The following is a 12174-nucleotide window of genomic DNA, read 5'->3' as shown; positions in this document are numbered from 1 at the left end:
ATTCGATTTCCCTGCTACGCCTAGATGAATGCTCTAATTAAAATTAATAGAGTACTTCAAAACGAGTTTGAACAAACGAAATATAAATATAAAATTATACAAATTATAATGTTGTAATCGGTTAGATGGTAAAATATGGTTTATAGTATCTAATAAATAATAATAATAGAAAATATAACTCTAAACTCATACATAAATAATAAATTATAGTTATTGAAATAGTTTCTTTTTCCTCTCATTTATTTTCAATGCACGCGGGATTTGGCAATGATACTATACAAAGTTATGAAACTGATTTAGATAACTTAAACATGGCTTTCAATTATTAAAAACGAGATTTTATTTCAAAAATATATTTTTTTTCATATATATTTGTTCGAACCTACAGAACTTTGGACATCAATAAAATGAAAACTGGTGGATCAATTTTGAATTTCTCTGGCATGCCATTTCAACAGACATTCGGCCGGATCGTATACAATATAGGAAATGGACGAATTCTCTTATTTTAAAGATTGTATCCGTATTTCGATAAGGCATTAAATTTGATTGAAAAATTCGGATAATGTAACACAAAAGTTGGTTACTACGACTAAGAAATTCGAACTTCCTACACGTATAATATATTATATGATATACGTAAATATTTGCAGATGTTTTGAACAAGTGAACAACGTAGTTGACAACTAAGCCCGGAGTTATAATATACATTTATACAGTATAATGATTGGAGCAATACAGTGGAACAAAAACAACGATATTCTTTATACTCATAATATAATATAACTTATAACTAGTGACAAAATACAAAATATTTAATATTGTGATTGAGATACAATATATTATTAACTATATATTACACGGTAAAAAGGTTTTTCATTCTTTTAATGAAATTAATTTAATATTACTCTCAATTTTACTTGTTCCAAAATAATGAGAAGTTTTCACTTGTATACAAATAGGCGGGCTTAATTAACCAGATTTGAGAAACCATATGTATTTTCTTATCAACTTGCCGCAGCATATCGTTTGGAAACAGAAAATCATCAAATAGTTAGGTGAAATCAATTAATAGTAGGTAAATATTATTATTTTTACTATTTATACGAAAATATTTGATTTTATTTTGTTGGGCTTTAACCGGAGAAAGTGTAATTTTTGTGATGCAAAAGACCTTGTCTTCGTATAAAACGATGGTTGTTTATGTATATTATAATCAGTGACACACGCGTGGAGATATAAATTTCATATGGCGATCGTTTTTACTATACCTACTGTATTATTATATTTTCAATGTTTTGGTGATAGAACGCACGAACTGGCTTAAAAACGGATATAAGACACACACACACACACATTCTTATTATACACTTACTCACATATTAATACTACGTGTATAATATACTATATATATCATATAAATATATAATATACAGTATACGTATACACAATGTTTGTTAGCATTGATTAAAATCATTACATAAAATATGCATTCTAAACCGGCTTTTATCAAACATCGCGAGTGTAGGCGATCATTCAGTATTTTCTGCATAACATAATAATAATATATTGGTGTTTTTTTAAACTATATTTATATTCTCAGGTTGTATACAAATTATCCTTAAATATTTCCCAATACGATATATGTTTAGCCAAAATGATATAACAAAATAATACTTTCATAATACGTTGTAGTATTGTATTGTTCTGTCAAAATAACTAAGAGTTAAGTTTTTCAATTTATATTATTTTAATATAATATATATAATTTTGTACATTTCAATACTGTGGCATTAAAAGCCATTTTCGATGGTGTAAAATGGTATTGGAGTAAAATAAATGAAAAATCACAATTTTTATAGAGAATTATATTTTTGTTTAATATATTTTTGTATCATTGTGTAGTTTCCGCGTCTTACTAACGCAGAACATACCTGAAATATAATATATGTTCATCAGTGCCTATTTTGTGGCGTTAACTTTAATATTACAGTGAATTTAAATATTATCGAACTTTAAGTTAAGGACACTATCTGTGTCCTTTCATTGGTTTTTACGATATTTTAAATTTTAAGCGAGTTATTGAAAATGTTAAATATTAATAATTTAGCCTTTAAGTAGGAACATATTTATTAGTTATTACTGGATTAACAGTTAAAATATCATAAAAATCCATCGAATGAACACAAATAATATACTTACCTTAAAGTTTGATAAAAGTTCAATTCACTCTAATATTTAAGCTAGGAAAACAAAATTTAAACTGCTGAACGTAAATGTGTTATAATATATGCGCTAGTAAGTCAAAAATATCACAACGTGGGTACGATGTTCTCTTAATAAGATAAATAAATTGGTTTTTACTTTGAGATTCAAAATACGATGGCTGGAAGCTTTATTGATTTCACCTTGATATAAATGTCATATTTTCTTCGAAACTGTTTTCCAAGTGCTCCAAAACTTTTAGAAGTCCTCCGAAAGCCACATATTTTCAGTAGTTTCTAAGCAAATATATAAAAATAATAAAACATCGAAATGTTCATTGAATAGGTGTATATTATTGTGCTTAAATCAGATATCACACTATTCGCTTTCAATTTTTTTTTTCAATTGAATAGTTGGATGTAATTTAAAACAATGTGATAAAAAATACATTTACAGAAAAATTTTTGTTGTAGTTCAAGATTTTAAGAAATATCGAAATATTAATAAACTTATGGTTTAAGATATAGATATTTATTATGAAAATTTTATTTATCAGTGTCGAATGTAATGATAGGTCAAAATAATATTCCAAATCACATACACTGATAAATAAAATGTTCATAAAAAAATATCTAATTCCTCACGTTGTGATACTTTTATAGCAATGAATTTGTATTAATACACTCAAATGTTAATTCTGTAATTATTTCGTATAGAAAAAATTATTACGATCATTGAGTATTATCTGTAGGGTTCTATGTTAATTTTTATGTAATGTTATCCATTGGTAATTTTACCATTTGCCAATAAATATATAATATTTAATATTGTCCAGGCACCATCATACCGATGATAAAATAGAACAAAATAATAATAAATTATAAATTCATTTATTGCTCCTGATAGTGTTATAAATTGTATATATTTATATGTGGATAGGTAGGTACCTGTTTATTTGTTGCTTATTTGCGTATTAATTCTTCGTAATATCGTTAATTTTTTTATTGCGTTATTTATACAATTATATTATTATATTATATATGTATTTATATGCGTTATAACTTATAAGTATAACATAAATTCCACAGAAAATTCTTGGATCAAGATGGATGGAATTTTGTTCAAACATTTTCAATAACGTGTTTCATGTTTCCATGAAATAAAATACGAGTTTCAAAAAAAAAAAAATCGCTAAAACCTTTAGGCAGCAATTCGTTTGATAAAAAACGGTTAAAATATTCCAGAAAAGAATATGATTTTTCCGTTTGTGATCAATATTTATGTCAATCAAATGTAATTAGGTATAGAAAATATGTGTTATGGTATATTTTTTTCATATATAGGTACTTCGTTTTCGTATTATAACTTATAAGTGTATAAATAAGTATTAAAAGAAAGATAAAAAAGTATCTAATATGCATAATATTATGTAATTTAAACACGCCTATACTTAAATAATCATTTTTAGCTTATTTATTATTCACAGCAAATATTATAAACCATTTTTTTCTTATTTGCCAAGTGCGTTTGATGTAGGTACCTACATAACGTTTTAAAAAGTTTGCATTATGATAGTATTTTTAAATTAAAACTTCACGCTACTATAGAAAAAGACAAAAACTAAAGACGAATAGATGTGGTTTCAAAAAAAAACTATTAAATTATATTGAAAAATACCGTATTATTAAAATTGAATAGGTACACTATATAATTTATATGATAACAATGAAGGCCAATGGGTTCGTGGTGAAATGGAGAGCATTTCCCTTAGACCATATATTATCAACTCTATAATTGTATTTACAATATAATATTGTTCATCATTGCATTTTTATTTTAAATCCTAGGATTGGTTAAATGATTGATGTTTTTCAGCTCTGTCGTATATCCATCCTGCACATGTTTTGAATCCAGTGTCCTCCATCAATTGATCATATAAGACATTCTTGTTTTCACTTCCTGTCTTCCAATCAATGTTTCCTTCGATTATTGTCGTTGCATGGGTATTATTTCTTATTATCAAATGTCCGATTCACTTCTTTATCCTTTCCCTAAACCTGTTTCATATTTACTTCTAATTGTTCATCTTATGAAGAACCTCTTCATTCTCAAGTCAATACGATTATCAGACCTATTCTCCAGCATTAAATTTCAAAGGCTTCGATTTCAGCTTTCTCGGTATTAAGAGCTGTCGTCGTTACAGATCCGTACAGTGCAAGATGTTTATGTGCTGTTCGTTGAGCTCCTCAGCAAGGCTTTGATAACAGCTTAATTTATTATTTATAATTCATCTTATACATAAAATAGGTAGTCGTTTACTTTTATATACTTATCACAGAGACCACGTGTTGATATTATTATTCTACTTCAATTTAATTGTTTTATTATAAAACATATCATGATAGACATTTTTTATTACGTGTATTTTATACATATAGTATTATAAACTAAGGTAACAACATTGAATATTATATACGCCATTGTTTGAATACGTCTACTCGTAACTATTTAGGATATATGGTCTGTTAAAATGTCAAGTATATGCGAGCGTATACTGCAGGTTGGTTATATTCGAAACGCAAAACGCAGCTAATTGCGAGAGATATTATGTGTCAATTATATTAGTCAATTTCAAAAAAAAAAAAAAAAATGAAAGATGGAGTGTTGGAGTGGTTGGTAGGTTATTATACACACTAGGTATATCTGCAGATTAATATAGCGTTACCACCACGTTCATTAAACTGTGCTATTATAATACGAACATACTAATATATAATATATTTATATTGTTTAACGCACACTCCAATTCTGCACTGTTATACGCGAACGTTGTATAAAACTGAGTGAAATAAATTAGACAGGTACACGAGCAGCGTTGTAATGATTTTCGGTATTTTTTTTTTTTAAATTTCTATTATTATTTTCACATCTCCGGTTACACCGACACGGTTTAAACAATTCGGGCGTAGTTACTAAACATTATATATTATGGTATCGTGTTCTTTTTACACACACATGGCCTATACGGCTATAGTACATATTATACACACATAATAATAATAATATATACAATAACATAATAAATTTTGTTTTCCTTTTACGCACATTAAGTAAATATTATATTATACATTTATACTACACGGACGCGTGTGTAACTTCACACTCCAGAACAAGATATTTCTGGGAATCTCGTATAATAACGCTTGCTAATGACGACAGTAATTATCGCGTGAATATGATTATAAATTATAATAAATCATAAGAGGCCGAAGATAAAGAAATATAATATAATATATTACAAACATGTTTTCATTCGCAAAAGATTCAAACCGGTGTTATAACAACACGACGATACCTACGTCTTTGTAATAATATTATGGGTACCAACAAAAATTTAACTGACTGTTTATATTGATAACATAATAATAAAGTCGATAACTTTTCTTAGGTTACAGTAAAAACGGAGAGAAAACGGGAGTGCTTACAAAGCACCTTACAAAATGTCATGATTGATTTTTATTTTTTTCATTTTTGTACCACTTGTTGCACCATATTAAAAAATAAAATTTATTCTTAGAGACTGGATATTTTTTTCAAGTATTTATATTATAATTTTCTAAACATAGGTAGTTAAATGTTTAAAATATACAGGATTTTTTTGAGCTATTCATAAAAACAAATTAAATTTTCTACTGTTTTTTTTTTCGATTTATGTTGATACAGATTGAAAATTTATTACAAGATTTCTTGTAAGTGTTTTATACGCCAGTTAAAAAATATCGCAAAAAACATAATCATTATTTATTTTATAAGCTTTAGAAGTTCAAATTTTGATGAAATTGGATATTCAATAAACGGTAAATACCGATTATTTTCTCAAATGGTTTTAGTAATTTGTTGTAATTCAAAACATTTTTTTCGAATATAAACAATTATTTCGAATACGATAACGAGCAAAAAATTATTAAAGTTGACATGTCTTTACTCCCACTGTCCACCGACCGCCACCACGTCTCAATTTATACTTGGAGATTTTACTTATAGCATTATTTTAGCTCCAGAGATGTCTATGCTCAATATTTTATTAACATAATAAATATATTTTTGAGCCAGATATAACATTTTTTTTTTAAATTAATTTTTTCCTGACCTTTACAGTTGCTATATCAACCAAAAAAATAATAAAAAAGAATTGCCTATAAAACTAATAAATAACATTATTATTTCCCCGTGCAGCTGGGAATGTAGGTATAGTGGTTTTTTTTTTACGAATTTTGTGCTCTAGAACAATGTAAACATATAACATAGTTCTCGGAATTTTATTGTTTTCTGTGTCGATCTCAATCTTATAGTGTTATTAACACCATGTACCTTCCTATTTGTCAATGTTACCAACCAGCTATTGGTTTTTGTTTACTGTTTGCGTTCAACATAAACCGTATTATACGCTTATATATAATATTTTGGAGATACACCTTTTGTCAACAGATTTGGCCCATTTTTTTTTAAATATTTATTTTCACGACGCCGCGGCTGTTTCTAATTATGATAATGACGTCGGTTCATTTGGATATGCCTATGCGGGTAGTTAACATAATAATGTTTATGGCCACCGATCAATGAGGGTACGGGTGTATGTTTCAAGTCTTTTATGATCCCATTGAAAATGTTAATTTCGTTCATCATTTAATGTTAATCCTATTGATTTGGCGTCCCCAGATGTTCGTGGAATGGATTAAAAAAAAACATCATAAAATATAATATGTACATGCGCAGTTTTATTACAGCATCATAATATTATAAAGGCCGATTTTAACCATACACCTATAATGATACGAAATTATGTAAAGCGACCCATTTCTAATTCTATCATTTGGATCCAAACGACTTCGTCGAAAGTCCTGTTCTGAACGCACGTTTATAATATATACATTATACATAATACATAATACTCACACACACATACTTATAATATTAACGTACCTATAATATTTTCATGACGTCTAAGTCAAATAAGCACAGTTAAATCCAAAGACGTCGCGTAATAAAAATATAAAAAATAACACACACAAACCTAAACCTATACTGCGTATTATATATTATTATATGTGTGCATGAATATAACCGGACGCGAACTGTGATGCTTTAGAACGCGTTTATACGCCTACCTATATCTACGGTGCGAGTTTATTTACTTAACGCAAATAAGTAATAATCAAACTCGCATTTATACGATATAATAATATTATTGCCCGTTTGTGCAGCGATAAAATCGTCGTTGAAGTACATTATTTAGGTAGGTCGTACGTACGTATTATAGAAACTGCTGCATCGATAACTCCGAATTCTCATTGGAGAAAAAACTGTATATATACATCGCAGTTAGAATACACGCCATCGTTGGCGCCTTAATGTCATATATTTAATTTTTATTATAAATATTTATAATAATGTATACATGATAAGACTTAGTTTTCCCTAGACGGATGAAATCGACACTACAGCACCTATACCTACCAATTTATTATGCATCAGATTCAAACATAGCTATATACAAGCTTATAAGTCTAAACTACTAGAAGACTGCACGGACTAACATGGCCCATTTCATTTTTATTTACCACCATCCAGAGATTTTCGTCTACATGAAAAAACCCAGTTTAAACATATTGTTCAAAATTAAGGATTTTCATACAATTATGATAATAGTTAACCATATTATAATAATATAATATGGTGATTGACCTCGTGAGTAGTATTTTATCATAAATAATTTAACTATAACATTATCATCGTATTTATGTATACTCACAGGTTAGAAATATGGTTCACATTTTTAAGGTGTCTCAGAAATAATCAAACAAAATACAACAACCTAATGTCACGTGTTTGTTTTCGAAAGCATAGGGATATATTATAGTTTTGTGCCACAAATTCCCTACTCAAGCTCTCCTCCGATATTTTGTCCAGGTATAGATATATTTAAGATATTCCGTCGGTTATATTGCGCAGTATAATAGACTCGATCTAACGAGCTTGTTTTTATTTATTTTTTTCATCACGTCTTCGAGAAAGTACGAAAGACCATTAATATTAACAAATAATAATATTACAATAAATGCATGTCCGTCGTATGCGCGCGATTGACTTCGCTTTACCGCCGCCCGTGACCCGTGTCGGTCGGAACTCATCCCGCGATTGTGGCGGCGAATCGCGTGACACAAACCGTAAAAACTTCGTGACTCATGCCGGCGACGAACGCGAACGCCGACCGTAATTGACCGTAAACCTGACTCACAATGACCCGCGATCGTACAATATACACTCAGCAGCGGACACGACACCGAGGCCTCTTGTCACAATATGTGTTGCGGCGTACCTACACACAAACCCATACAAATACTTTATGCGTGTGTATAATGTATATAATATATTGTGCCTATATTGTGTCCATGTGTACTCACAGTATATAATAATACGGGGAAAAGTATCCAGTTCGAAGGTGTCTGTGAAAAATAACCAAAATGTCCATTAGGTATCCATGCTGTATTTTTAGGGTATATTTTATTTGTATCCAAAAGTAAAAGTAACCGAAATATCTATGAATTGTACATAATTAGGGGCCGGAATAATATTCTTTTGCATATTCTTTTTAAGCCTATGCATTCAGACGGGCGTTCGAAATCTTTACAAAACACGAAACAGGTGAGTAATGGCAAACATTTTTTCGCATATTTGGGAATATTTCAAGATAAAAGAATATTTCGTATAATAAAGAATATTAGAGAATATATTGTTTAATTTTTATAGATGTTCGATATTTTTTGTTGCAATGGTGTAAATAATATAAATTATATGTCCGATAAATGATAATAGTGATATTATGATATTAATGATATACATTTGGTATAGTAATGTACTGCAATCGTCTGTAATAGATAAGTGACTTTCTAAGATAACGATGCAACTTATAGATAATTTTTCACTGGCTATGATAACTGATTTGCAAAATGCTCCTGTGATTTCAGTTGAAGTCGTACGTTCTTTTAGCACATAATATAAAAACATTTTAACCGACCGCCGTACAAATATAAGTCCAGCGTACATAAAACAAAATATATTTGTCAACTGTTTTCAAAAATTTGCGTAGTTAAAAATTTTAAATAATTGAATATTAAATATTATTATCAATAATTTAATCAAACTTTTCTTAACATCTAGTATTTTTTTTATGCACCTATTTATATCAGGTTTTTGTATTATTTGCATATTATGTATCTATTTATATCAGTTTTTTTCGTATTATGTGTTTAATTATTTTGCATATAAATACATATTTTTAGTTCAAGAGAATATTTTAATAAAAAAAAGCATATTTTATTATGATTTCTAAAGAATATTGGAAGAATATTTTCAACTTTTTAAGAGAATATTAGCATCTTATTTTGGCTATTTTAAAAGAATATAAATCCGGCCCCTATACATAATATAGGTACATATTATATTATGAGTAACATTATACGAACCTTACAGGACCTAAAATGTACATTATAGGTGTATATTATGATTGTACGCCATGGTGTTTGTAAAATCTCTCAAACATCTCACTCATAGTTCACATATCTCACATCATATATTATGGAGTACCAGTTAGAAAAAGTCCTCAATAATTTCTATTTTAATATGTTTTGGCATGGTCAATAAAAGAAAAACATGACTAATGATTAAATATACTTAAATTTACAGTACATCGCAGTACCTACCTACAATTTAAATACAATACGTATTGTATTACACATAATTTCACCACAACTTAACATCAAATAGGTGTGAAATAATATAAACAGAAAAATATCAAAAATCAAACTTTATAAAATTATTTTGGTTATAGTCACCAGCTTACCACATACTGAAATAATATTATCGTTTTCATAGGCATATATTATATAATCTGTGTAACAGTTAAATTGGACAATCGACTTATTTAAAAGATCTGATAATGTTATAAAATTATGAGAAAATAATTTGACTCTTTTTGAGCTGTTTACGGACATTGTCAGTTTTCAATTTTTTTAGTTTTTTTTTCTATAACTATCAATAAAGTTTTATCTGTTGGGCAAAAAAATAAAAAAATAAATAATACAAGACTCCTGTTATATTGTTACAATAGCAGTTGAAAAATATTAAAAATACATTGGCACAATTTTTTTTTATAAGCATTTAAAGATAGAATTTTGACAAAATTTATCAAATTTAAAATTGAATAAATATTTTGTAGTTAAAAATTTATAAAATGTTCAACTTTTATGTCTAAGGCTTGAAAACTTAAAACAAGATTCCACGTAAGTAGTTAATTCTGTTACCAAAAAACCTAAAAAATACAGAAGCACAATTTATTTTTATAGTCATTTTAAGTTCAGATTTGGACGAAATTACTATTTTAGTTATTTTGTTGTGATTGTATAATATTATTCGAGGCTACTTGAAACTTCTAAAGTATACTATTATATTATATCTATGATAGTACCACGGTTTGTTGTTGATGTATAACACGTTATAAGTATGTAATGGATATTGTGATAATATGATTAATTTGGAATTTATTATAGATACCAGCTATTATTGGTCAATTTTTTTTTAATACCATAGATAAGTATCCTAGAGTACCTAGAGTGACATACCGTCTTCGCTCAGAATCGTTTTTCTTATACAGTGATATTATATCATTGAATTCAAATTTAATACTATCCATTATACAGTGACCTACTTGTAACCTACTGTACAGCAGAGCGACATCCACTTACCGCCTTTTTTTAGTTTATTTTTTATAATTGTCAGTTAAATTTTATTTGGTGGTCAAAAAGTCTGAAAATGTAATACAAGGTTCCTGATATATTGATAGAATAGCAGTTGACAAATATTGAAAATACATATGCACGAATTTTTTTTATAAGAAATTAAAGTTCAAATTTTGACAAAATGTATCAAAATTTCCAAAATTATCAACCATTGTAATTAAAAAATTATAAAATGTTCAGTTTTTATAATTAAGGGTTGAAAATTTAAAACAAAAATTCTCATAAATATTTCATACTGTAACCAAAAAATCTTAAAAATATATAAACTCATTTATTTTTTACAGACATTTCAAATTTGGACAAAATTGAATATTTAAACCAAGAATATCAATTTTCCTGTAACTTAATTTTAAAATCGATGTATAATTAACTTGAAGTTAACACCATGTGAACTTTTTCAAAAATTCGTAAAAAATAAATAGAGTTCCAACTAATAGCGGAACCGTTTTGGATGGCTTTTGGAACTTTTAAAAAATGTTGGCCGTTTGGAACTTTTTCAAAAATTCGTATAAAAGAAATAGAGGTCCAACAAACCGTTTACAAAAGTCTTGGATGGTTTTTGGATCTTTTGAAAAAAGTTAGCCGATGGTTTGAAGTTAGCGGCACTTTTTCAAAAATTCGTATACAATTGAGTTCCAGCAAATGGCACGACCTATTCAACAACACATACATTCATTTTTTTATATATATATATAGATGTTATAGATAATCACTGCTGCTTATTGTTTATTAGATCGTAAGACGACTTCAATTTATGAAACTATGTTTAAAACCATTATTGAAAAATGTGAACAGCAAAATTTGTTCCCCAGGATTTTACACGTAGATTTTGAAAAGGCAGTAATTACAGCGGCTAATAATGTTTTTGGTTCAGAATTAGTTATTAAAGGGTGCTTCACCATCTTTTCCAGAATACATTTCGTTAAGTCCAGGAGTTAGGTTTACAAACAACGTATATGAATGATGACAAAATTAGTCATTTTTGTTCCATAATTGATGGTCTGGCATTCCTTCTCCTTGAACGGGTTTACGAAGAATGGAGTTTTTAAAACAAACTACTATCCCTGAAGCGAATGAATTATTAATTACTTCGACATCACTTATGTAAATG

This window comes from Acyrthosiphon pisum, chromosome A1 (assembly GCF_005508785.2).
Source record: "Acyrthosiphon pisum isolate AL4f chromosome A1, pea_aphid_22Mar2018_4r6ur, whole genome shotgun sequence".
Classification (NCBI taxonomy): Eukaryota; Metazoa; Arthropoda; class Insecta; order Hemiptera; family Aphididae; genus Acyrthosiphon; species Acyrthosiphon pisum.
The sequence above is the reverse complement of the archived record's forward strand: the minus strand, read 5'-3'. Positions refer to the sequence as shown.